The 27971-nt window shown below is 46.9% G+C and overlaps 1 protein-coding gene across 1 annotated transcript in view; it reads left to right on the top strand.

Annotated features, from left to right (window-relative positions):
- The first annotated feature begins 10391 nt into the window (after positions 1-10391).
- RAD54L2 (RAD54 like 2) overlaps positions 10392-27971 on the top strand; it is an 87157-nt gene continuing 69577 nt past the window's right edge. Inside the window, exon 1 of the mRNA XM_038770901.1 lies at positions 10392-10464. The gene's annotated coding sequence lies outside the window, so the exon portion shown is untranslated. The remainder of the gene's footprint in view (positions 10465-27971) is intronic.

Raw genomic sequence — 27971 nt, 5'->3', positions numbered from 1 at the left:
ACCCCCCTCCTTTCTTCCCCTGCCACCCATCTGGCTGCAGAACTCTGATCAACTTGTACTACCCTTATCTATACACCTTCCTTCTTCACCTTCAAATCTGCCCTGGCAATCTGTCCTTGTTTCATTCTACCTTCTCCAAATACTGCCATCAAGTCTCTAAAGCAGAAATTGTGCCTGCACAGTTCATTGGACAGGGTAGTTTTCGTTATCTCCAGGGTGATTCTGTTGTTTCTTTTTCTACCACATTATAACTCACATCTTTACAAACCTCCCCATTTTGTTTCTTCTGTTATCTCATTGTTGTCCGTCCACCCCACTATTCACCCCCTTAAGGGGGATAATGTGGGTCTCATAGATTTTCTGACTTTGGCACCCACAAGTCTTCTTCCAGAATTTAAAGAAATCCCCACAGCAGAATAACCCTACCAAGATTCCTATCAATATCCATACCCTCACTCCCACCTCATCCCACCCTCATTCCCCAGAAGAGTCTTGATTATACTCAATCAATCAAGCAGCACTGCCTAATACAATGACCACAGGCCTGGGAGTCAGAGGACCTGGGTTTTAATCCCATCTCAGCCAACTGCTTGCTTGCTGTGTGACCTTAGGCAAGTCACTTAACTACTCTGTGCCTCAGTTTCCTCAGTCATAAAATGGTGATTAAATCCTACTGCCTCCTACTTGGACTGTGAGCCCCATATGGAAGAGAGACTGTGGCCATACTGATTAGCTTGCATCACCAGAAGCAGTATGGCTTAGTGGAAAAAGCATGGGCTTGGGAGTCAGCGGTCATGGGTTCTAATCCCCGCTCTGCCACTTGTCAGCTGTGTGACTTTGGGCAAGTCACTCAACTTCTTGGTGCCTCAGTTGCCTCATCTGTAAAATGGGGATTAAGACTGTGAGCCCCACATGGGACAACCTGATTACCTTGTATCTACCCCAGTGCTTAGAAGAGTGCTTGGCACATAGTAAGCGCTTAACAAATACCATCATTACTATTATTATTATCTACCCCAGTACTTGACACATAGTAAGTACTTAACAGACGTAATGATAATAATACTCCTACAGTGTGCAGAACACTATATTAAGCATTTGGGAATACACAATAGAATTATGTCCTCATCACGATCCAGCTGTAATTTCCCAGCACCATCAGCCAATTCTCACAGTTATGAACTAACCTGTGCCATCCTCTGCACACTTGCATATGTTCATTCAATTATACACTCCCTTATTTATTTTTATTTTCTTTATCATTTGCTCTAGTTGTAAAGTCTTTTATGTCTGTCTCCCCTCTTAGAGTGTAAACTCCTTTAGATCAGGCAACACATCTTTTGATTAATTTGTATCTACTCCAGCTCTTAGAACACTGCTTGGCACATAGTAAGCGCTAACAAGTACCATAATTATTATTTATTCTGTACTTCCCAAATGTCTAGTACAATGCACTGTGCCAAATGGGAGCTCAATAAATATGATTACTACTGCTATTAACTGTCCATTTTTCAGGTGGATCAATTGCAGGTGAATCCACTCTCAACACTTCACCTTAAATCTCTGACAAAGCCTCCAGCAGTCATGTCAGCTATGATCTCAGGGGCATTCCGTTGTAGGGGAATAGTTGTGTCAGTGTTGTATCCCTCACTGTTTCTCTGCCCCCACTTACACTAGGGGTCAACAAATTGACACACTCTAATTACCTTAATATTAAGAACAACATTTCATGTCACATTCATGTATAGTGTCACATTTCCATTTTTATACACTTTCCCCAGCAGCAAAATACACAGAACTATGGGAACTTAATCATGGTCGATTTATCCTTTTTTGGGGGAGTGGAGGGGCTATTGTGGGGGTCCAGTAGCATCAATCCTCTCAGCGCACCCCACCAATGGGAAGGGGGCCGATTTTCAGGTTATGGCATTTTAATACTCAAAATACTACCCCATTGGGAACCATCACTGGCCTCACAAGATGGACCCCACTAACAATTAGAGGAATTCCCACAGATGATTCACTGTGACTGATGGATTGATTGGTTCCACTGAGGCTATCGGAGCCCTCACCTTGAGTTGATGGCACTGACATTGGCAAGTCCCCACAATTCTTGACACAGCGTGCTTACAGTCTAGAGGGGGAAGTAGAACTCATTCATATTTCTCTGTCTATCCTGTTATGGGATAGTAATAATAATAATAATGACAATAGTTATGGTATTTGTTAAGTGCTTACTATGTGCCAGGCACTGTAGTAAGCGCTGGGGCAGATACGAGCAAATCGGGTTGGACACAGTCCCTGTCCCACATAGGGCTCACAGTCTCAATCCCCCTTTTACAGATGAGATAACTGAGGCCCAGGGAAGTTAAGCAACTTGCCCTAGGTCACACAGCAGACAAGTGGTCATACATCTTTAGAGGCCCCGGGCAATTGCTTGAGTACACCAACGTGGTTGCTTTGAGGAGCATCTTGATCTGGAGCCAATTAGGGAGGTGAGATAGAAGTAAAAGAACTCCTGTTTCCCCAACATTCCTGACCTCTTTCCCTCTCCCAGCCCTAATCCAGCCCTTCCCTAGGCACTGGTCTTTAATCTGGCCCTAGAAATGCCACTTAAATTTTGTCCCTAGCCAAGGGGCAACATTTCAACAAGGCATTTCGCTTCTGTTTATGCCACCCTCACTGATGGCTGTTTATCGGTAAACTCAAAGACAATGGGTTGGTTGATGAGGCCGCAGTGATGAGTAATGTGAGAAACTTTCATGAACTAGCTCTAGAGTATTTTGATTGGTGGTCTGGATATTTAAGAGATCTTGAGGTTTTACAGTGGGCTTTGCTAAGAGGGACTTCAGGGAGGTCAGATGTTGAGAAAACTATTGATTTTTGTGGCTGGAAAAGGCTTTCTCAAGCCAAACTCTGTTATTTCCCTGTTGGATGAGTTTGCATGCTGGGTACATTACCGCTGAGAAAATGTCTAAGTCGAACGAAGAAAAGGGTGCCGGCGGGCAGATATTGGGTAAAGCTCTCTAGCCATTTCAAAAACATTACACATTCAAATCTTAAAAGTGGTTTAATTCCTGTCAGGTCTCTCTGGTAACAGCTGTCCAGCTGAACGAGTTTTTTCAGAAATTAATGAAACATGGGCATCAGAAAAAAGCCCCCAGCTCCATGGGTCCACACTTAAAAAAGCACATTAGGCAATACAAATACATTTCAAGTTCATCTGTCTCAAATTTTGCAATGTTCTGAAATTCACTTGGTGTGGTCAAGAAAATAATTTCTTGAAAAAAACTCTATTACAAAAAGTGAGACAAAATGAATTTCCTGGTACTTAATTACTTCTGTTTATGGCATTACCATGTTCATGTCCTAGTACCAGAGAATTACCCCTCGCAGAAACATTGACGTTATAGGGGGGTTATTCTCTTGTTGTTTAAATTTTCACCACAGTCTTTCTCGGTTCTTTGAGTGTTGTTAATGTCCCCTTCAACACATACACACACAAACACACACACACTCTCTCTCTCTGTTCTGGGAAGTTGTTTAAAATGCATACACTTCAGGTATTTGTCAGTGAATTTTTGAGAGGTACTCTGTTTCAAATAAATGTCATTTTCTAATTATGTCTCATTGAGCCTAGAGAGGGATGTGTGTCAGTGACACTTGCAATAATTTCCTGCCTGAAATTTAGAGTTTTGTACCTTCTAAAAAACCCCTTCATTATTTGTGTTCAGTATCTGTCTTTTATGGTTGTACCACTTAGTTCTCATCCATCAATTCCCTTAACATATGGAATTATTTGTGTGGAAGCCCTGCCCTTCTGGAAGCTCTATTCCCTGCTAATCAATCAATTGTACTTATTGAGCACTTACTGTATGCAGGGCACTGTAGTAGGCGCTTGTGAGAGTACAATAACAGACACATTCCCTGTGCACAATGGGCTTACAGTCTAGAGGGGGAGACAGATATTAACAAAAATAAATAAATTATGGATATGCACATAAGTGCTGTGGGGCTGGGAGGGGGTGAATAAAGGGAGGGAGTGGAAGAAAAGGAAAAGAGGACTTAGTCAGGGAAGGCCTCTTTGAAGAGATGTGCCTTCAATAAGGCTTTGAATCAGGGGAGAGTAATTGTCTCTCAGATATGAAGAGAAAGGGGGTCCCAGGCCAGAAGCAAGACATGGGCAAGAGGTCGGTGGCCAGATAGAAGAGATCGAGGTACAGTGAAAAGGTAAGCATTAGAGGAGTGAAGTATGTGGGCTGGGTTGTTGCACAGCAGGGGACGGTTGGGAGATCACTGCACCAGACTGGCAGGAAGGTATCAGAAGCTTGCTTTTCTTGAAACCTCATCCTGTAAAAAAAATATGTATGTCAGAGGGGTGGGGCACGTGGGCCTTTCAGCCACCCTCACACATACCTGGATAGCAGGGAAATCTTCAAAAACCAAAGGAAAGCCATACTGGGCCATCCTAGACTCAACCAAACTATACTAGTTTCAACCTACCACCTTCAAGCTTCAGGGGCACAATGTTGTGGAATTTACACTCCCTTCAAGACTTTGTACATTTCAATCCCGTTCCCTCGCAGCTTATGCGTTTCCAGATTGAAGAGTGAAACAGTCGATCAATCAGTCGTATTTATCAAGACCTTACCGTGTGCAGAGCACTGTACTAAGCGCTTGGGAGAGTACAACATAGCAGGATTAGTAGACATGTTCCCTGCCCACAACGAGCTCACAGTCTACCAGTCTCTTGCAGGCTTGCCTCATAAGGAAGCTTCTCCATTCCCCTTCTCACCTTGGCTGCCCTTCCCCACACTTTCCTCAGGTCAACTTGCCCTCCCCTTAGCTCTTTACATCCATTCTAAGATTTGGCAGCCGGAACAGCACACTGTTTTCCAAGCACAGCTACATCATGTTTTTTTGTGGCAAATCATGCTTTTTTGAAAGAAAAAAAATTGTTTTTCATCTCCTTTTTGATACTGTCTGGCATTTTTTGTTCTTGCTGAACACTGGACTGATGAGCCCATCATCATGAAATTGTAATTTGGGGTATTTTTCCCTAGGTACATTATGTTTCACTTGCTCTTACTAAACCCTACTGACTGACATTTTTCGGCCTACTCATTTAGCTTTATGAGGTTATCTCCATCTGCACTGCATTTCCCCGCCCAGAAGACCAGGAAGCAGAAAACCAAATCAAGAAGGCTAGCATTGATTTGGGGAGGTTTCTTTTCTGTGGTATTTGTTAAACACTTACTATGTGTCAAGCACTGTTCTAAGAGATGGGCAAGATAATGAAGTTGGACACAACCCATGTCCCACATGGAACTCACAGTCTAAGTCAGAGGGAGGAAGATTTAATTCCCATTTTACGGATGACGTGACAGGCACAGAGAAGTTAAGTGACTTGCCCAAGGTCACACAGCAGACAGATGACAGAATCGGGATTAGAATTCAGGCCCCCTGACTCTAAGGCCCATGCTCTTTCTACAAGGCTGCACTGCTTCTCAGGAGGAGTATGGCAATTATAATAATGATGGTATTTGTTAAGCGCTTACTATGTGCCAGGCACTGTACTAAGCGTTGGGTAGGATACAATTTTATAGGATTAAGCTTTAGACCAAACTTGAAAGCGTTTTCCATTGATGCCAATCAATTAATCAATAGCATTTTTTGAACACCTATTTTGGGCAGAGCTCTCTACTAACACTTAGGAAACTACAACAGAGGTTGAAGATTAAAGACATCATCCTTATCCTCAAGGAGTTTGCAGGCTACAGGGAGAAATAGACATGCAACAATTTGCAGAAAGGAGGAAAAAGGTTTTAAATAGTAGAGAGGCAAGTGGCTAAGTGTAAAAGTGGCATAGGAGGTCGTGAGTATGTAAGTACTGATGTAGTGCAAAGTGGTGAATTGGGAGTTGGAATGATGCAACTTGGGGAGAAGAAAATGGATGAGGGAAAGCCTCCTGGAGGAGGTGGGTTTCAGAAGGGCTTTGAAACAGGGAGAGTCCCAGCAGGAGAGATAAGAACAAAGCACAGTGAGTAGATTAGCTGGAAAGAATGACCCAGGGTGTAGTGATGCTGGTGGTATTTGTTAAGCACTTAAGTGCCAAACACTACACTAAGAACTGGGGTAGAGATAAGCTAGTCGGGTTGGACACAGTCTCTGTCCCACCTAGGACTCACGGTCTAACTGGGAAGGATAACGGACATCTTAAGAAACTGAGAAGAAACGGAAGAAACTGAGGCCCAGAGAAGTTAAGTGACTCACCTCAGGTTGCACAGCGGGCAAGTATCAGAGCTGGGATAAGAACCCAGGTCCTGCAACTCCCAGGTCTGTGCTCTTTCCGCTGGGCCATGCTGCTGCCCATGGGCGAAGAGAGTACATAAGTAGGAGGGAAAGAGCCCACTGAGTGCATTGTAGCCAATGGTGAGGAGTTTCTGCTTGATGAAAGAAGAATGGATTGAAGGTTCTTTGAGGAGTGGTGAAGTGTACATTCTGGCCTAAAAAGAATATCAGAATATAAACCCATGTTACAAACCCTACAAACTTTTTGCTGTTATCTATTCATATATATATATATATATATACACTCATTATGCAATTTTTCACCACCCCTTTATTTTTTTTTAACTTAACTTATGTTCTCCCCCTAGGAAGTAAAATGAATTAAATTTCTGTTCTTTTCTCCTAGAAAAGTGACTGATGGGGTGAATAGTGACTCTACAAAGTGTTCTCCAAATCAGGGAGGGTTTCCCCCTGGGGAAAATGGGTAATATCTGTAAAATGGGGATTAAGACTGTGAGCCCCATGTGGGACAGAGACTGTGTCCAAACTGCTTAGTTTCTATCTACCCCAGTGCTTAGTACAGTGTCTGGCACATAGTAAGTGCTTAACAAATACCATTAAAAAAAACCCCCACCACCCCCAGTCAGTGTGGTGTCAGAGATGAAAGAGAGATGGGGGGGCATCAAGGGAAGCAGAAGTCAGGAGGAGCCCCCCAACATGATCAAGTGGTGTTTCCCAGCACCCCACTCCTCCCTGCTCTCTCTCCATGCTTTACCCTGCGGTTTGTTCTCCCAGAAGTTTAGGCAGCTCTGGGGCTGGAAGGGGGTTAGAGAAGGAAGAGAGGTAGCAGGAAAATCCTCCCATCCCCTCTCAGTCCTAATGACATCCTTGTGGGGCAGTTGGGCAGCACCCTAATTAGTGAACACACATGGGTAGGCATGAGTCACCTCCAGCCTGGCTCCTTGGACCATATGTTTTGTGTCCAGGGTTGAGGAAGGGGCAAGAGAAATCACCAATAACCAGGCCCTGTAGCCAGGGACAGCCTGAGCCAGGCAGCCTTTGATCTGGGAGGAGTCTTCTAGGGGAGAGGAGCAAGAGTTAGGAGGGCTTCTGCTGTAAAAGAGAGGCATTTCCTCACATCTTCTCTCCCAGGACCCCTGCCCAGCTGCAGAGACACTCAGCAGGGCAGCACCCCATGAACTGAACAGACATAAGTCACCTCTGCTCCACAGAGAGTTTTGACTTTCCATTTCACCTAATCCCCAAAGTGCACCAAACCCACTTTCCCCTTTCTCTGGTCATTAGATGCTTAATGACCTCCCCAACCAAGAAATCAGTAAGATTGCTCCTGGAGACACAGAGATGAGTAGCTAGGGCGGAGGGGGAATTACTGGCACTTCTTTGCATTAGTCACTACCCACTAACTGAGAACAAGGAGGAGGAAGCTGGGGTGAATGCCAGCACATGCAAACTCCTCTCTGGTGCTGACCGTTTCCTGCAATTTAAAGGGCACCATCCCTTTAAGAACCAGACACGAACTGCCTTACCGGGTCCTTTCAGGGAAGGGAGCCAGTTTGAAGGGTGGGGGTGAATTTGGGAATAGGTAGAGTACCCCCTTAGGCCAAGGCCCCAGGACTGAAGCCCTTAGTGTGGTAATTAGAAAAGTGGTTTAGAGTGGCTAGCAGAAGAATGTAATGACATTATATGTGCAGTTTTGCTGAAGAAGTATGGCCAGCTGAGTTTGCCCACATCTAGAGTATTTCTCCGGGAGGACTGCTGATCCCATCCCCCTCACCTGCCCCAGAGCTTAAGTGTTCTCCTCATAGATCTGAGTGAACAAAGACACTGCTTCTGAGCTGTGGTATTTGGGTGCAAGACCTGAAGCAGAGGAAGGCTGCATACTAAAACTCAAAATACTGGGCATAAAGGCACTTGGTGCCATAATGGTACTGGATGGGGGGGCACCAGGTTGAAATAGGAATGTCCAGTATGAAACCAGACAAATGTTATGCCTAGGATTTATATGTTCAGCATTGAGGTGCCTTCCGCTGTGACACCTGACTATGAGACAGTTGGTCACTCATTTACTGAATGCAGAGCACTGTAGTAAATACTTGGGAGTGTACAATATAATAACAATGATGGTATTTGTTAAGCACTTACTATGTGCAAAGCACTGTTCTAAGCGCTGGAGGGAATACATGGTGATCAGGTTGTCCCACGTGGGGCTCACAGTCTTAACCCCCATTTTATAGATGAGATAACAGGCACATAGAAGTTAAGTGGCTTGTCCAAGTCACAGCTGCCAAGTGACAATATGACATATTTCCTACCCACAATGAGCTTAGAGTCTAGAGGGGAAGACTGATATTAATATAAATAAATGAATTACAGATGAGGTCTGGAAACCAAGGCTGTGTTCAGAAGGATCTGGGAGGGGGATCACAATGGCTCTGGAGCAATTTGGGAGATGTCAGCACCTGGGGGAATTTGGATGGTATTGGGTGGATTTCTCCAAAGTGGAGTCTGTAGGATAACTGCGTACCAGTGGGATGCATGTGGTTGTAATAATAATGATGATGGTACTTGTTAAGCACAGAGAAGCAGCGTGGCTCTGTGCAAAAACTCTGGCCTGAGGTCCTTGACTCCACGTTACACTGTCAGATTCACCTTCCACAAAACGTGGCTTAGGGTGGCCAGCGATCGCACTCAAAAACCTGGACCCTGAAACACAAGTGATGTCACTCGAGAAGCAGTGTGGCTTAGTGGATAGAGCCCGGGCCTGGGAGTCAGAAGATCCTGGGTTCTAATCCTGACTCTGCCACATGTCTGCTGCGTGGCCTTGGGCAAGTCACTTCACTTCTCTGGGCCTCAGTCACTTCATCTTAAAAATGGGGATTAAGAGTTTGAGCTCCACGGGGGATAGGGACTGTGTCCATTCTAATTAACTTGTATCTACCCCAATGTTTAGAACAGTGCTTGGCACCTAGTAATAATAATAATGATGGCATTTATTAAGCACTTACTATGTGCAAAGCACCGTTCTAAGCACTGGGAAGGTTACAAGGTGATCAGGTTGTCCCACGGGGCGCTCACAGTCTTAATCCCATTTTCCAGATGAGGGAACTGAGGCCCAGAGAAGTTAAGTGACTTGCCCAAAGTCACACAGCTGACAAGTGGTGGAGCCGGGATTTGAGCCCATGACTTCTGACGCTGAAGCCCGGGCTCTAGCCACTAAGCCACACTGCTTCTCGAGTGATGTCACGTGTTTCAGGGTTCGGGTTTTTGAGTGCCATCGCCGGCCACCCTACGCGGCGTTTTGTGGAAGGTGAATCTGACAGTGTAATGCGGAGTCAAGGACCTCAGGCCTGAGTTTTTCCTATGATTTGGAGGGCAGGGTTCAAAGGAAGATGTACGGTGTGGGCATTGTTGTTGGTCCCCCTCAGGATGGCGCCTGGAGAGTTTCTAGCTCTCTAACGGTCTCGACTACAGGAGGGAGAGTCAAGCAGAGGCCTACCCAGTCCATTCCTACTTTGCTCCAAATCAAAACTCACCTGTGCACGGCAGCAGCGGCACGAGAGAGAGAGAGAGAGAGAGAGTCGAGGGTGGAGACTCGCGTTTACCGAGTGGAAAGAGGCGAGGGTAAAGCGTTTCCGGCCCTTTTTAAGTCAAGAAAACTCTATCGCTAGACTACTAGAACGAGTACAGTTGGAGGTGAGGCTTTCTGGGGAGAGATGTGCCCATGGCGTCGCTATGGGGCGGAGACGACCCGACGGCGACATACAAGACTGTTGCGGGAGACCGGAAAGCCCCAGAGGCGGAGAAGTTCCCGCTCAAATCTCCAACCGGTCCCAGTTGTACCTCTCGCCGGCCTCCTCAAGCTCGGCGGCACCGATCGCGGTTCTTCCACGGAACCTTCCTTCTGGGAGCGCCTGTTCCCAGCCGGGGGAATTTAAAGAGGACGCCAGGGGAGGGGAAGGATTTTCCCGCGGACCCCGAGCCGAGCCTGCGAGCGCTGCCGCTCGAGGAGCGGCGAGGCGCGGCCGGAGTCAGTGAACGAGCGGCGGCCGGGACCTCGGGGCCGCTTTTCCCGCTCCTGCCTCAGTGCCGCCGCCGCCCGAGGTCTGGCAGGACCGGCCCAGCCTCGGATGACGAGGAGAGAAGCGCGGGGAGGTGAGAGCGGAGGGGAGACGCGGGGGGGGACCCGCAACAATGGAGGCACCGGGCGGGCGCGCCGGACGCACATCAGGGAGCGGGATGACGAGGGAGCCGAGGGCGATTTGGCGCCCGGCGGCACTGGTGATTGCGGGAGCGCTGCCTTGGGGGTCCTGGGGCTCCCGACGCCTGCAGAGGGGGAAACCTGGCTGGCGGGTGGGAGGATCGGAGAGAAGGAGTTAATGAAGACTCGGAGAACGGGACCACGCTTAGTTTCCCGGGACCGGCCACTTCGGAGCGGAAAAGCGACTACCACGGCCGGTGGCTCGGCGCAGGTTGAGGGCTGGTTTGGGAGGGCAAATGGGCCTGAAGTGGCTCTCAAATTTGGCCCTCCTGCTCTTTCCAGGCTGAGGGGGGTGGCACGGAGGTCAGGCAGGGGCATTACGATTGGGGAGCGGGGGGCCTGGCAGCTGAGGGGGTTGCATTCGGGGTCGATCTCTGGGGTGGGGGGGGGTCCCAAAAGCAAGGCAGGGGCACCGGGGTGGGGAGCCTGCAAGATGGGCAAAAGGAAGCGAACAGATAGGACTTCCTGGTATTGAACTGGCCTCTTGGTGTGAGGAAGCAGGTGACTCAGACTTGTTGGCGCGATCAAAGCCGAACGGGGAAATATATTGGCTGCTTAGCAGCCGGATGGGTTATTTGACTGGCTATGCCCCATCTTGGTGGAGAATTCACATTTTTAGAAAGTCATTTCTCCGGTGAAACAAGGCTGTTTGGTTCACTTCCCTCGCCCCCCCTTTCCTTCCTTTGTTCTTGAATTGAATGACTCATACTATAATTTCTTTTCAGTGATGTAGCCATTTGTTTGCTGTGAAGGACAATTGAAATTAGCGACTGTAGAGCATCCATGATTTCAAGGAGTTGCACTCTTTCCGTAGATTTCTCTTCCAGCTCCATGTGCTCTAAACTTTCATTTCAACTCCTCCAATCTGGGGAGTCTATTTTTTCATCTGCCCAGTGGCCGACTCATTATCTTTTACATTGTCAGAAATTCCTGCAATCAGAAGGCTACGGAAGCTTTATTTATCCATGACTGCGCTTAGTGAAGTGATAACTTTGAACCCTAAGGGTGGTTATTTACAGTGCCCCGTGTTAACTCATTCAGAGTGGATCACCCACCGCACTTTTATCTTCTATCTTAAACTTGCTTTAGAGTAGCTGGTAGAAAAGTGTCCCTCTCTCCTTTTTGAAAAGCAATTCCAGGTGATGTGGACCACAAGTTATGTTGCTTGAGGTTCTGTGACAGTCAGAATATTGTCAAATTACATGCATCCAGTAGCCTGGTCCAATGTGTGGATGGAGACCTCAAAGGAAGTGGTGTTGGTGATTCTGTCATCTCGGTTGTACCCTCTGCATTAGTTTGGGCCTCTGGCATCATACATGTTTAGAGTTGCAGATTTTCCAGTTAAGGGATGAAACCGAGGTCCTGACTCCTTGTCATGGCTCTTAACCTGTTAGGGTGTTAATCCTATTACCATGGTGAAGTTCCAGTTATTTGCATTGCTCCCCACCACCCCCGGGTTTGGATATGCCTTTCTTTATTTCTTGCGCCAAATTGAGCCTCGTGGGCAGGGAACATGTCTGTGCTTCTGTTGTACTTTCCCAAGCGCTTACAACAGTGCGTTGTTTAGGGGTGATATTTATAGCTGACTAGTAGCTGTAATAGTCAGTCGACCAATAGTTTTTACTGAGCATCTGCTGAGTGCAGAGCACTGTATTAAGTGCTTGGGAGGTATAATAGGATTAGTACCTGTGATCCCTGCCCTCAAGGAGTTTAAAGTCGAGCATGGGATACAGCTGTAAAATAAACTACGGATGGGAGGAGGAAAATATTAATAGAGCATAAAGATATGTACATTAGCATTACTGGTGTGGGAGGGGTGTGTATAAATACCCAAGAGCTTAAGTGGAGCTGAAATAGTCCTGGGTGGGGATAATAACGTGGGAAGATGAGAAATTAATCAAGAGGGCCTCCTGGAGGAGAGGTGATTTCAGAAGGGCTCTGAAGATGGCGAGGGTGTGAGCAATAGGTCGGTGGAGAGAGACGAGAATGAGGCACAAAACATAGGTTAGCTTGAAAGAAATGAAATGAGCTGGGGTGTAGTGAGATAAGTAGGAGGGAGAAAGCTGATTGGGTGCCTTAAAGTCAGTGGTCAGAGTTTCTGCTTGATGTGGAAAGGAATCGACAACCACTGGAGATTTTTGAGGAATGGGGAGATGTGTGTTGAATGATGTTTTAGAAAAATAATCTGGGTGGCAAAGTACCCAATGGACTGGAGGCTGATGCTCAAGCCGGCATATGACAGGTGCCAGGACCAGTATGGTAGCAGTTTGGATGAAGAGGAAGGGGTGGACTCCAGAAATGGCATCAAGGAAAAATCGATGGATTTAGACAACACTGAATAGGGGGTTGAAAGACAGGAAGGAGTCAAGGATAATGTCAAGGTTAAGGGCTTGAGGGAAGGATGATGGTGGTTTTAACTGGGAAAGGTAAGTGGTGGAGAGGATTTTGGAGGGAAGATGAGGAGTCCAGTTTTCAATGAATCGAGCCAGCGGGATATTCAAAGAGAGATGCCCTGGAGTCAGGAGGAAATGCCTGATTGCTGAGAAGGAGAGAGGTCAGGGCTACTGAGGGAGATTGGGAATCATCTGCATAGAAGTGGTTGGTGAAGCCATGGTAGCGCTGATGCGACTACAGTGCAGTGAGGAATGAAATGATTTTTTGGGGGGGAATGTAACTTTATTAGAAAGCTGAAGATGGGAAGGTGCCATACAGAAGTAAGATTTAATTGAAGTTATTGTACAATATTGAAATTTTGAGGATGGGATTTACATATATAAGAGGTAGCCAGTCTAAATTGGACAGATCCTTGCAGGTGATCCTTGCAAATGATCGGGGATTTTTTTGGTAAACCTTCATTTCTGAAAAATTTTCTCCACCGGCTATGATTGGGGCAAGTGTTTGCAAGTGTTTTAAGATCCTGTTTTGCTCCCTTTCATTATACAAATATTCTCTGTGTTCTTTTCATGTAAATAGCTCATAATAGAGTAGAATTAATTTCTTAATTTTAATTAGCTATCAATTTTCAAGTATGCGGAGATGGTGGACACCAGTGCTATAAAAATGTGTGACGTTTATATTTGAAGTGTTACCATGCCTATCTGCTTTAATCTGAAACTTTGTCTTCATTCTAGATCTTTAAATAAACACTCAATACTGGGTATATGAATATGCAGTGATTTACAGATATATTCAGATTCTTCAGCAAATTCCATACTCTTCCTCTTTAGGAATTTGAAAGTGCTTCGGCTACTTTTTGCCTCCCTCCTTGTACACTGGGCCCTAAAACTCTCCCCTGACCTTTGTTTGCTGAAGACCAGGGAAAGCAAAGCTTTGCCCTTTCTAGTCCCTTTAAAGAATTATTTACTTTTTGCCCCACATGTAATATAAAATAAGCCTGGATAATCTTTTGCTTTAATTGAGCAGTCTTTGTTCTGATTAAATACAATGAAATTCTGTCCTCTTTATGAATCAATCAGTGGTATTTATTGAGCCCTTACTGTTCGCAAAGCGGTCAGTCGGTGGTATTTATTGAGCGTTTAGTGGATGCAGAGCACTCTACTAAGCACAGTACAACAGAAAACCCTGCCTACAAGGAGCTTACAGACTAGATGGGGAGACAGACATTAAAATACATTACAGAATGTCCTAGACATAAGTGGTGTGGGGCTGGGGGGGAGAGGTGAATATCAAAGTGCTTAAGGGGAACAGACCTAAGTGCATAGGAGGCTGTGGAAGGGAGGACTCCATTGGGAAAGGCATGTTAGAATAGATGTGATTTTAGTAGGGCTTTAAGGATGGGGAAAGAGGTGGTCTGTCAGATTTATTGAGTGCTTACTCTGTGCAGAGCACTCTACTAGGTGCTTGGGGGAGGACAATACAACAGGGGTTTCCTGCCCACAAGGAGCTTACAGACTGCGGCGGGTGGGGGGCAGACATTACAGTAAATTCTGGATCTGTACGTAAGTTTGGTGGGGTGAATATCAAGTGCTTAAAGGGTACAGGTTCAAGTGCATAGGGGATGCAGAAGGGAGAGGGAGTAAGGGAAGTGAGGACTTAATCTGGGAAGACCTCTTGGAGAAGATGTGATGTTTTGTCACCTGTCTACATGTTTTGTTGTCTGTCTCCCCCTTCTAGACTGTGACCCCGTTGTTGGGTAGGGACCGTCTCTATATGTTGCCGACTTCTACTTCCCAAGTGCTTAGTACAGTGCTCTGCACACAGTAAGCGCTCAATAAATGCGATTGAATGAACGAATGAATAAGGCTTAGAAGATGGAAAGCGTGGTGGTATGTCGTATATGAAGGGGGAGGGAGTTCCAGGCCAGAGGGAGGAGTGGGCGAGGGGCTGATAGCGAGATAGTCGAGATCAAGAAGAGTGGGTAGGTTGGCATTAGGGGAGCAGAGTGTGTGAATTGGGTGGGGGTAGTAAAACAGAGTTAAGGTAGGATGGGGCGAGCTGATCAAGCGCTTTAAAGTGGCTGGTAAGGAGTTTCTGTTAGATGCCAAAGTGGGTGGGCAACCACTGGAAGTTCTTGAGGAGTGGGGAGGCATGGACTGAGGTGATCTGTGTAGCAGAGTGAAGTAAGGACCGGAGAGGAGAGAGACAGGAGGCCAGGAGTCAGCGAGGAGACTGATGCAGTAATCGAGGCAGGATATGAAAAGTGCTTGGATCAGCATAATAGCCGTTTGGATGGAGAGGAAAGGGTGGAGTTTAGCAATGTTGTGAAGATGGCTACTAAACTCACAAGAAGAAGAAGAAAAGGGAAAGTGGTTAGGTAGAGGGGTGAGTGCTAAATTAATGGGGTGTGAGCGTGAGTGCTTGAGTGTGGAGGAAAGATGAGTTCAGCCTGGGACAAATTAAGCCGGCAGCACACCCGTAAAAAATTGCCCGGGAGGCAGGAGGAAATGTGAAATTGCGAGGGCCAGGTACCAGAACTAAAATCATCAGGCATTGATTGAGTGCAGGGGATTTAATGATGATAATGACGATAATAATTGTGGCATTTGGTAAGCGCTTACTGTGTGCCAAGTACTGTACTAAGCACTGGGGTAGATACGAGATAATTGGGCTGGACAAAGACCCTGTCCCACAGAGGGCTCACAGTCTTAATCCCTGTTTTTCTGATGAGGGAACTGAGGCATAGAGAAGTGATGTGACTTGCCCAAGGTCACACAGAAGACAAGTAGCAGAATTGGGATTAGAACCCTGTAAGCATGTTGTGGGCAGGGAATGTGTCTTTATTGTCATACTGTACTCTCCCGAGCACTTACTACGGTGTTCTGCACACAGTAAGCGCCCAATAAATGCGATTGAATGAATGAACCCAGGTCCTCTGACTCCCAGGCTTGTGATCTTTCCACGAGGCCATGCTTCTTCTCTGATTTCCTCTGCCAGTTGGCCCTGACCGGGCAGCTCGCCTGCTAATGCAAGAAGGGCCCTATAATGCCGGGGACCCAGGATGGCTACCCCAAATTGGCTTAAGGAAGGGATGACCCTGATCATTAGTAGTGGTGAAGCTGCAAAGTGAATTTTCGCACACTAAGAACTGGATGAAGGCTTCATCACACTGGGACCAAAAACCGTCAGATGATGAGAGTTTTTGAAGCATCCCTGATACAGAATGAACTCACCTGCCAGAAAAATACAATTGTGATCCATCTAATCTTCACATTTGACTGCCAGTCTAGCCATATAATTTTAGACTATGTAAGTTAGTAATAGAGATATTTTCAAAGGAAGTCTAGTAGCTCTGAGCAGGGGGGCTAGGGAAGAACTTGGAGCAAGGCTCTGCCTGCAGTAAGTGCTCAATTAATACCATTGACCTATTGCCTGGAGCTTCAGTAGGGTGGGGTAATCAGGAGGTGTGTCTGTGAGGGTGGGGTGGCTTCCAGGGCTGAAAGACTTCAACTAGCTCTGGGGCATGCTGGGTGAGAGAAAAGCCCCTGACCTGGCAGAGCCTGGTAAAGAGGCTTCAATAATTATGGTATTTAAGCACTTACTATGTGCCAGGCACTGTACTAAGCACTGGGGTGGATGCATGCAAATCGGGTTGGACACAGTCCCTGTCCCACGTGGGGCTCATGGTCTCAATCCCCATTTTCCAGATGAAGGTAACAGGCACAGAGAAGTGAAGTGACTTGCCCAAGGTCACAGACAAGTGGTGGAGCCAGTTTTAGAACCCATGACCGTCTGATTCACAGGCCTGTGCTCTATCCACTATGCCATGATGCTTCCCTATCGAGGACCAAAGTCCAGTGGGATGCAGAGAGTCTCTGTGGGGATTCCAGAAGTCACTGGAGGAGAGAGGTGCTCCCACCTCATCTTTAGCCCCCCCCCCCCCCCCCAACTGGGATTTGGGGCCTGGCCAAGAGGAGAGGAGCCTCCAGTTTGCCTCATAAACTGGCAGGGATGAGAGGAGACTCCAGTTTGCCCCAATGCCCACATCATGCAGAGGCAAGGTGTGCCTGAAGTGGGCAGGGCAAAAGGAGAACAAAAGGGGAGAAGGAAAAGGAGGAGAGGGAGAGAATAAGGGGAGAGGGTCCTTACCTTCTGTTGCCACGCCCCCTCTCCCATCTTCTGCTGAGATTTGGCCAGGTGCCCACAGTGCCATTGCTACTAAAAAATGACAGAGAATGCCAGCTCTGGCTCGGCAAAGCCGGGAGTCACGTGGCAGCTCTGCAAACTGACTCTGTGAGGTTTGGGGAGACCCTGCAGTGACTTCTGAAGCTGAAAACCCATCTTGTCTCTGAACCATCTTCCAGGCAGACAAGTGGCAGAGCCAGGATTAGAACCCAGGTCCTTCTGACTACCAGGCCTGTGTTCTGTCCATTAAGCAACACTGCCTTCTGTCTCTCCCTTCTCTACTGCCCGGGCCATTTTTATAAAAAAGCCCCACTGGTTAGCCATCCATCTCCACATTCAACAGAAACTCCTCACCAGTGGCTTTAAAGCACTCAACTGGCTCTCTCCTTCTACCTAACCTGGCTGATCGACTACAACCCAACCTGCATACTTCACTCCTCTAACACCATCCTTTTTTTTTTTCACCGTACTTCCATCTCCTCTTTCTCTCTGATGAACCCTTGCCCACGTACTCCCTCCCCCTTCACATCAATCAGTAGTATTTACTTCTAGACTGTGAGCCAGTTGTTGGGTAGGGATTTTCTCTGTTGCTGAATTGTACTTTCCAAGTGTTTAGTACAGTGCTCTGCACACAGTAAGCGCTCCATAAATACTATTGAATTGAATTTACTGGGCATTTACAGTGTGCAGAGCACTACACTTTGTGCTTGGGAGAGGACAATACAACAATCATCTACCCCCCTGCTTCCTTCTGCGTTACCTGTGCACTTGAATCTGTCCCCTTTAAGCACTTGATTGTAGCCCCACAGAACTTATGGGCATCTGCATAATTGATTTGAATGTAGACTAGGCTGTAGACTGTGAACTCCTCTAGACTAAGCTCATAGGTAGGGAATGTGTCTACCAACTCAGTTGCATTGTACTTTTTACTAAGCGCATAGTACAGTGCTCTGCACTCCCGTGCTCAATAAATAGCCGATTGACTGATTTGGGGGGAGCTGGCTTAAGTGGAACAACTGCATGAGCAAGTAATTCTGCTCTTTAGATCCTGCACTTCCAAAGAGAACCTGGAAGTAAGTCATGGCCCCACATAGGCCAATTTGCCCCAGGCCCGGGGATGGCCCTGCTACTGGCACAAGTGTCCCTTGGGTTGGCAGTTTCTCCAGAGGAGCTAAGAATTGAATGGACTTCTCTCTAGATGTAACTGTGCAAAATGAAGATGTTCTACAGTGGGGTGTTCTGTAGCAACATGCTTCTTATTCTGGGGATCACCAATTTCACTTTGTTGGCAGCGGCTATCTGTTTTTTGCCTTTGTGGTTGGAAAGTTTTCGGTACCGGGTAGTTTCCCCATCACTTTCTAAATGGACTAATTTGATAGAATCTATTACTCTGCTCAGACATGTCCTTGATGAATAGCACATGCAACAGGCTTCATCATGAAACTGTGTCATATCTCTCGTAAGACGAAGGATTGCCCCCTGTCACTAGGAGAGATGAGAGAGAAAAGTGAATGTGGGTCAGAAACGATTTTGAAAAGCCAGCCCATTTCTTGGATATACCTACCTGTCCCCTGTTCCCACTGTGCCATCTAGCATCCCTTATTTTTTCTCACTGTGGACCCCCCCCCCACCTCCTTCATCCATGAATTGACCCAACCTCCCCCCCCCCCCCAACCCACTAATTGTTTTTGGCCTGCACAATGGCCTTTGGAAATGCATTTCAAATGTTTGCCACCAGCTATGTAAAAAAGATGATCTGCTTGGCTTAGGAAACATTGGCATGGAGTCTGGAAGTTCCCAGACCATGTGATCTTTTGCTGGCTACCTAGTCCATATTGCAGTCTTTTTAGTCTATCTAAGAACAGGAGTTGCTTGTTTGAGGGAGCAGTTTTATTTTAATTTTGGCCAGTTTGTCTCTGGGCAATCGGCAAACAGCAGTAGCTCACCCCCAAGGGATTTCTTTTGAAGATCTAGCTGAACTTGATGTTTTCATCTTTGGAAAAGTTACTTTTTTCCCAAGTTCCTCCAAATTGCAAGTAGAATATCTGAAATCAGTTCTTCAATCAGTCATAGTTATTGAGCACTGTACTAATTGCTCGGGAACATCCAATGCATACAAGATAATCAGGTCGGACACAGTCTAAGGAAGCTTCAGGAAGCTCTTTCTTGCCTCTTCGGTGTTCAGTCAATCAATTTATCTTGGCCATAAGATTCCACAGCTCCCATACTAAGCTCTTGAGAAATTACACTACAACAGAGTTGGTAGACCTGATCCCTGTCCACAAGGAGCCGACTGTCTCCCTGGGAGAAGGGGGTAAGACAGATGTCATGATCAGCTTAGCAACTGGATAGAATTTTTTTCTTCATGCATTTCTTTTTACCCTATGAGATCTGTCAGAGCAAGGAGTCCCAGTAATATACCTGCCATTTTGAAGTCTACACCTAAATGAAATTTTAACTACTCCATTAACACATCAAAGCTGTTGGCCATTCGGAGACATTCCTCTTGTTGCTCCCACCCTCTCCCAAGAAGTGGCAGAAAGGTTCAGGAGAGAGCTAGCCCGGGCAAGATTTGGGGAGGAGGGGCAAGGACCAGGAGATCTGGGATAGGTTGGGATGGCAGAGCCAGGCTCCGAACAGCCAGGTTTCTCGCTGGCCCTTTGGCCTCTTCACCCCTAAACGCATGGGATTGAGGACTTTTCCGGTACTGTTTTGGTCCCCCAAGGCACTTCTGGTGGCCATTTTGGCCATTATGAGAAACAGCGTGGTGTAGTAGGTAGAGCACGGGCCTGGGAGTCAGAAGGTCATGGGTTCTAATCCCGGCTCTGCCACTTGTCTTCTGTGTGACCTCGGGCAAGTCACTTTACTTCTCTGTGCCTCCTTTACCTTATCTGTAAAATGGGGATTGAGACTGTGAGCCCTATGTGGGACAGGGACTGTGTCCAACCTGATTTGCTTGTATCCACCCCAGCGCTTAGTACAGTGCCTGGCACATAGTAAGTGCTTAAATACCATCATTACTTTTTATTATCATTATCAGATTCCACGGCTCCCATTGCTCCTGTTTGATCCCACTCTCTAGTGAGTAAATTATGGTAGCATTTCCTGCTCTTACACATTCTTTCTTCCAGCCCCCACCCCCCAGTCCTACCAAAATACCTTGCATAGACCTGCCCACTTGACCTCAGAATGAAAATGAGCAGGAATCTCGCATCTTACACCTTCCCCATACTGAACACTCAGATTTTAATGTCTTCAGGAGCTGAAATGACTGAAAAGTGTAATGCTGCTCAAGAAGGGTTTGAATGTCTGCAGAGTGACCTTGGGCAAGTGACTTAACTTCTCTGTGCTTCAGTTGCCTTATCTGTAAAATGGAGAGAAGACTGTGAGCCCCATGTGGGGCAGACTGTGTCCAACCCAATTTGTTTGTTTGTATCCACCCTGGTGCTTATTACAGTGCCTGGCACATAGTGCTTAACAAATACCATAATTATTTATATAAAGAACCATCTATTCATGTTCCTGTGGCCCTTGTCATGAAGTCTTACTCTGACAAAAAAATCTAGGGTTAGTCTTGGCTGAATCCCGGAAGTACGGAGCCTAGAGCCATACCAAAAAGAAAAGCAGTGTGGCTTAGTGGAAAGAGCCTGGGCTTGGGAGTCAGAGGTCATGGGTTCTAATCCCGGCTCTGCCACTTGTCAGCTCTGTGACTTTGGGTGAGTCACTTAACTTATCTGTGCCTCAGTTATCTCATCTGTAAAATGGGAATTAAGACTGTGAGCCCCAAGAGGGACAACCTGATTACCTTGTATCTACCCCAGCGCTTAGAACAGTGCTTGGCATGTAGTAAGCGCTTAACAAATGCCGTCATCATTATTATTATAGCTGGCCATACCCCAATCTCTGTAATTTATTTTTATGTCCGTCTCCCCCCGCCAGATGGTACATTCCTGGAGAGCCATTGGCACTTAGGTATTATCCCAAGCACTTGGATCAGTGCTCAGCACGCAGTAGGCACTCAGTGAATGCTACTGATTGCTGTGGAGGGGGCAGAGTTGTCTTTGTGGGCTTCTGGAACTTCAATCAGTGGTATTTATGAAGCACTTGCCGTGTGCTGAGCACTGTCCTAAGCGCTTGGGGAAGTCCAATACAGTAGAGTCGTTAGTCCCAATTCCTATCCACAAGGAGCTTGCAGTCAAGGGGGAGACAGGCATGAAAATAAATGACAGATTGAGGAAATGGCAGAGTGTGAGGTTATGTACATAAGTGCTGTGAGGTGGAGGGTGGGGTGGGTGTTGTCAGTCCCATGGTCAAAAAGGGAACTCAGGTGCATGCTCTATGGCAGTTTATTGTTATATATTCTCGCTATGTTATTGTACATAACATTGTTATATTGTACATAATATTGTGCTCTCTCAAGCGCTTAGTACAGTGTTCTGCACACAGTAAGCATTCAGTAAATATGACTGACTGGCGGTGGCACCACAGTCATTGTGCTTACCTGGGCCTGCAGTTTCCCATTTTGAGGCAGGCAAAAATGGTGAGGGGCGGTGGGGAGGGGTCAGGGGGGAGAATGGGACAGGGGACACCCAGGCCACCCTGGCCTGAATGAGGCCCACAAGTAAGGCTTAGGTTCAGACAGGGTTCAACCTAAACCTCTCCTCCTTGTCCTTTCCCTTGCTCCGATTCCCCCTTCTCCGTTGTCCTTCTGAGCCAGAGTGAGTGGCTGAGAAGGAATAGGGAATTGAATGCCTGCAAGGTAATGATATTGGCATTTGAACTTGAAAACTGACTGCAATTAGACCTTACAAGTAGCCACGTGCTGATTGGTGTCATCCTCTTTCCTACACCCCTGTAGGGGTGGGGCCCTTTGGAAAAGCCTAATGGAGGCAGACCACTGGTCCCCCTGCCCCTCCACATACTAGCTAAGTGGGTTTTGCTCATTGCTGGCTTCACTGGCAGTTTCCCTTATCATACAAGTCTTCAGGAGTGGAAAGTAGTCTTTAAAATCCCTTTGAACTTTGTTCTCCCCATACCTGTTTAATGTTGTCAGTAATGATCATCCCATGGCAGGGCAAAGGCCTCTTATTTGATATGCTAATGGCTTGGCCAAAGCAACACTATGTGTGGCTCATGTGAGCTCATTGTGGGCCTCTAGACTGTGAGCTTGTCATGGACAAGGGAACATGTCTGCTAATTCTGTTGTACTCTCCCAGCTGCGTAGTACAGTGCTCTGCACATCGTGTTCAATAAATACGATTGATAGCAAGGGCTGGTTAGGGTGAAACAAAAGTTTGCAGACAGACTTGACTTGTGGGATCAGCAAGAATTAATCTGGAGACTTTCTGGGCAAAGGCAACAGTCAGAAGGCCCTTGTTAGACTTGTTTTTGACCCACTGATTGTGCTGGTGTCTCAGATTTCTGGAGCAGATTAAATGCTTGTTAAATTCGGACGTTTCAAGGGTTAGGATTCCCTTTTTTATTTCTATCATAAGCATGTTCAGTTGGGAAAAAACGGGAAAAACACCAAAGCACCCTGCCCCGAGGGGGAACTTTTTGCAGCTTTTTCAGCCCTGGGACGTTCACTTTTTTCTTTATGCCAGAACCGTAGGTGACTCAAGAGTTGGCAAGAAAATAAATGCTTCATCGAAAGGAATGGGACCAGGATAAGTATTGCAATCAGGTAATGAAATAACCTGCTAGAGAATTCCATTCATTCATTCAATCGTATTTATTGAGTGCTTACTGTGTGCAGAGCACTGTACTAAGCACTTGGGAAGTACAGGTTGGCAACATATAGAGACAGTCCCTACCCAACAGCAGGCTCACAGTCTAGAAGGATTGAAGAATTCCAGAAGAAGAATTCTAGAAGAATTCCAGGGAATTCTGATGACTCTGCCTCCTTTTACTTCACAAAATAGTGGCACTAATCTCCTACATTTCAAATCAGAAAGGCCCTTGGAATTTGGTGAATGCTCTGAGTTTTTGAAGAGCTGGATGTTGAGCCTCTGCTTTCTGTTGTGTATCTTCCATCCAGCTGTAAGGAGAGACTAGCTTAGCGTACCCCCAATAAGTGGGGTTAACTTTGCAGATCCCATCAGTATCAAGTGGAGTTAGGGGGCTTCTTGGTTCAGACACTTTTCTTTATATGTGATCTGAGAGTGTTGCCTCAAGTTCAAGGATGTCAAACCTTGCCTACTTCAGGGGTGTCTGCAGCCCTCAAAGGAGCGATCTGCATCAAGCAAGTTCATTCATTCAATCGTATTTATTGAGCACTTACTGTGTGCAGAGCACTGTACTAAGCGCTTGGGAAGTACAAGTTGGCAACATATAGAGACGGTCCCTACCCAACAACGGGCTCACAGTCTAGAAGGGGGAGACAGACAACAAAACATATTAACAAAATAAAATAAATAGAATAGTAAATATGTACAAGTAAAATATAGAGTAATAGATCTGTACAAACATATATACAGGTGCTGTGGGGAGGGGAAGGAGGTAGGGCAGGGGGATGGGGAGGGGGAGAGGAAGGAGGGGGCTCAGTCTGAGCTTTCTTCTTATGTCCACTATTCCCCGAAGCTCCAGGGGGGATGATGAAGTATAGTCAACTGGTTTGGATCCCTCTCCCCTTACCCTTCTCAGTCAGTCAATCATATTTATTGGACACTTAACTGTGGGCAGAGCTGGAGGAGAAAGATTCAGTGGAGGCATCTCTCCCCCTCCTCTGCAGCATGGAAAGCAGCATGGCCTAATGGATAGAGCCTGGACCTGGGGGTCAGAAGGACCTGGGTTCTAATCCCTGCTCTGCCACATTCTGCTGTGTGACCTTGGGCCAGTCACTTCACTTCTCTGTGCCTCAGTTCCCTCATCTGTCAAATGGGGATGAAGACTGTGAGCCCCATGTGGGACAGAAACTGTGTCCAACGTGATTAGCTCATATCTACCCCAGCACTTAAAACAGTGCTTGACATATAGGAAACTCTTATCAAATACCATCATCATTTATTATTATTATTAGCCCAGATCCTTACTCCTGCTCTGGCCTAATGGGTCTGCTGCTGCTGCTCTACTCTGAAGTTCTCTGAATACGAGGGCTGGCCCAGATTCAGTTCTCCAGTGCCAGTAGTACTGGAAAAGTAATGGGAGGATCGACAACAGAGGGCCCTGCGGCCTGGAGTGAGGTGCAATGAATTGGGCTTCCACAGAAGTAGGGGAGGAACTTGGCTGGGTCTCTTTCCTACTGCCGCCGCCGCTGGCCAAGGAGAACAGTGTCTGGGTGAATGTATGTTTGAGAGTGTGAATGGATGTGGTAGTGTGTGCCTCCGAGGAGGGTGTATGTGTCTATCATCTATTGTGTACGTATCTAACCATCACCGTGTGAGTGTGCACGTTGCTCTTGTCTACTTACTGTACCTCAGTCTTTTGTCTCTCACCATCGATCCCTTGCTCACGTCCTCCCTGTGGCCTGGACTCTCTTGCTCCTCATATCTCTCGTGCACATGCACACGTGCATGGGCGCGCACACACACACCCCCACACCCACATAAGCACACACACTTCCCATCATCAAAGCCCCGACTAATCTCTCCTCTCTCCACCCGATTCTCTCTCGCTTTTGTGTCACCTGCGCTTGAATCCGTACCCCCCAAACACTTGGGTCTGTACCCACTAAGTGCTTGGATAATAATGATGGCATTTGTTAAGCACTTACTATGTGCACAGCACTGTCTCCCCCCCACCCCCTGCCGCTTTCCCTAGCTGTAATTTAATGTCAGTCTCTCCCAGTAGATTGTAAACTCTTTGAGGGCAGGGTTCTCATCTACCAACTCTATTATATTGAACTCTCCCAAGCACTGAATACAGTGCTTTGCACCCAGGAAGCTCTCAATAGCTATGATTGATTGATCTTGCCTGCTGTTTTCTCCCCTCTAATCTTGGACCACTATTTCCTCTCCCAAGCGAACCCACACACTAGCATTGAGAAGCAGTGTGGTCTAATGGATAGAGCACGGGCCCGGGAGTCAGAAGGACCTAGGTTCTAATCCCAGCTCCACAACTTGCCTGCTGTGACCTTGGGCAAGTCACTTCACTTCTCTGTGCCTCGGTTACCTCGTCTGTCAAATGGGGATTAATACTGTGAGCCCCACGTGGGACGTGGACTGGGTCCAATCTGATGAGCTTGTATCTATTCCAGTGCCTGGCACATAGCGCTTAACAATGCCATTAAAAAAACAAGCATTGTATCTACAATAAATCAGTAAAGAAAATTTTTTATGATATTTGTTAAGCCTTTACTGTGTTTCGGGCACTGTTCTAAGAACTGGGTTAAGATACAAGTGAATCAAGTCAGAATTGTTCTCATCATCAGTGGCATTTCCTTTTTTTTTTAATGTATTAGGTTGGTAACTTTTCAAATAATTTATTAGCAGTTTGCCATTTTTGAAAAGTGTGGCTCTCCAGTGTGCATATCTACGTAAGTGGCCCGTCTACAGGAATTGTTTGACATGCCTGATGAAGTCCTTTTCACTTTGTGGGCCGAGAACATGTCTAAGAACACTGTTGTACTGTACTCACCCAAGCGCTTAGTACAGTGCTCTGTGCACAGTAAGTGCTCAATAAATCCAGTTGATCAGTTTCTCACCTTACACGTGTACTTTTCACTTATGTGGCTGAATCAGTGATCACACTGATCTCTTTCTCTCTGCTCCCTATCTCCCCCAGTTCATCCTCTTCAGCTGCTCTCTTTTTGGACCATTTCCCTGTTTTTGTTTTGGAGAAATGTCTGTTTCCTGGGCTTTGAGCCTAGCTTTTTTTTTTTTAAACCTAAATTTTGGCTAAAGTTGCATAGAATCCCAGGTGCTGTCTCCAGAGATGAGCTCTCCCCCACCAGTTCAGAAGTTATTTTTGTTTGTCTAGGAACCTGATTGCTTTGCACACCTGAAACACAAATGCCAGCTTTTCCAAATAGGAGGTGAGAAGGGGGGGTTGAAGGGAAAAGAAGTGGGGGAGGGAAGGGAAGCACTTAAGTTACCACAGCTTCCGTAGCACTTAGGTTCATATCTTTTATGCTGTTATTACTTCCCCTATTTGTAATATATTTCAGAGCCTGTCTCCTCAGATTGGAAGCTCCTCGAGGGCTAGGACTGTGTCTTCTGTCTCTCTCTTTTTTTTCCTTTGTGCTGTCTCAAGCTCTTAGTAATCCCCAGCACTTGGAACAGTGTTTGACAAATACCGTAATGATGATAATAGTAATAATCTGCACTCAGTAAGTGCTACTGATAATGATAATTGAAGGGGGAGAAAGGTGGTGGGACGGAAGGAGGGCCTGGGGAGAGAGTCAGCACAACTAGCTCTCTGACCAGAGGCATTCATTCATTCTTTGTCATATTTATTGAGTGCTTACTGTGTGCGGAGCACCGTACTAAGCGCTTGGGGAAAATACAACAATAAACTGACATTCCCTGCCCACAATGAGCTTACGGTCTAGAGGCAGCCAGTCTGGGGCCCACTGTGGGGAGGAGCTAGAGCAGCATCACCTCACCTTGCCACCTGGCTGAGGCATGAAGCTGCATGTTGACTCCCCTTCTGCCCCTTTCCAGCTGTAAAGGGATGCGGGGGTTTGTAGGAGGGGGACACGCACGTGGCCCCTTTCCTTGCTGCCCAGTTTCCCCCTTAACTTCTTAGCCGTGGAGGTGACACTAACGGCATTGCTGTCACGGGGCTGAGTCCGTGGGTGGACTCCAATGCTTGAGAGCCACATGCAGCTCGCAAGTCAGATTCCCCACCCCTGGACTAGCAGCGTCTTCTGAGAAACAGTATTGGAACTTACGGTCGTATTGCTGTTTTAGTGCCTCTCAGTGCGATGTTTCTGAGGAAGCTTAAGAGATGTCATGCTAGTTAATACCATGAATCATTCTATGGCCTTTTCTGTCGGGCGGGGTGGGGGGGGCACTTCTCCCTGTGCTTTGAGGCTCTGGTGCACCTCCTACCCATTATGGTCTGGATATCCCCCCCTCTGCACCTGTCTAGGATCATTGGAATCCAGCCCTCTTCCTGCCCTCTCTACTGGAAGCGTTCTAGTCTTCCCCCACTCAGTGCTGTTCCTGGGCTCCAGCTCTCTTTTTGCTGGCCATCTGTCTGTTGTTGCCACCGGCCTACAGATCTCCTCTTCCCTGCTCACCTGTCTACCAGGGCTAACTGTCTGGGTTCACAGTATTTCCCAACTGGCACCCCATCCCTGCCCAAGTCTATGCCATGCCTTGGACCTAGCCACTTCCCGGGGGCCATGCCACCTGCTCCTGCCTGGTAGCTCTCCTGGGGCCATATCGGCCTCTTCGTTCCCACTTTCCCTTTCCCATATAAGCTGAGTGGTGAGCCATGTAGCTGGTCCAACGGAAAGATCACTGGTCTGGGAATCGGGAGACCTGGATTTTTGTCCCAGTTCTGCCTGCTGGGGCTGGCTAACATAAGCAAAGACCACACAGGCACTTCCCAGTGTGCTGCAGCCCTGCCCACCTACTCTCTTGTTATGCCCTGTACCTCAGTGGGACCCTGACTGGCAGGGGCAAAGGAGTGCAGGGCCACAAACCATTAGTGCTAGAATCTATTCCTCTCTGCAGGTTCTTTGCCCCAAAGTCGCAGGACGGAGACTCATCTGTCGTTCCATCTGCATGCTGATTTGTGCTGGGATGGAGCCTCACCAGGCTCTCTTGAAGATGGCAGCATTCTTTTGTTACTCTGGTTAAGGTAGATTGTAGCCGCCAGAGCCATTGTCATTTTGCCTTTCCCCAACCAAAGTTTGGTGGACAAAAAGATGCCA

Source organism: Tachyglossus aculeatus, chromosome X2 (genome assembly GCF_015852505.1).
Source record: "Tachyglossus aculeatus isolate mTacAcu1 chromosome X2, mTacAcu1.pri, whole genome shotgun sequence".
NCBI lineage: Eukaryota > Metazoa > Chordata > Mammalia > Monotremata > Tachyglossidae > Tachyglossus > Tachyglossus aculeatus.
This window is presented reverse-complemented; position numbering and strand designations above follow the sequence as displayed.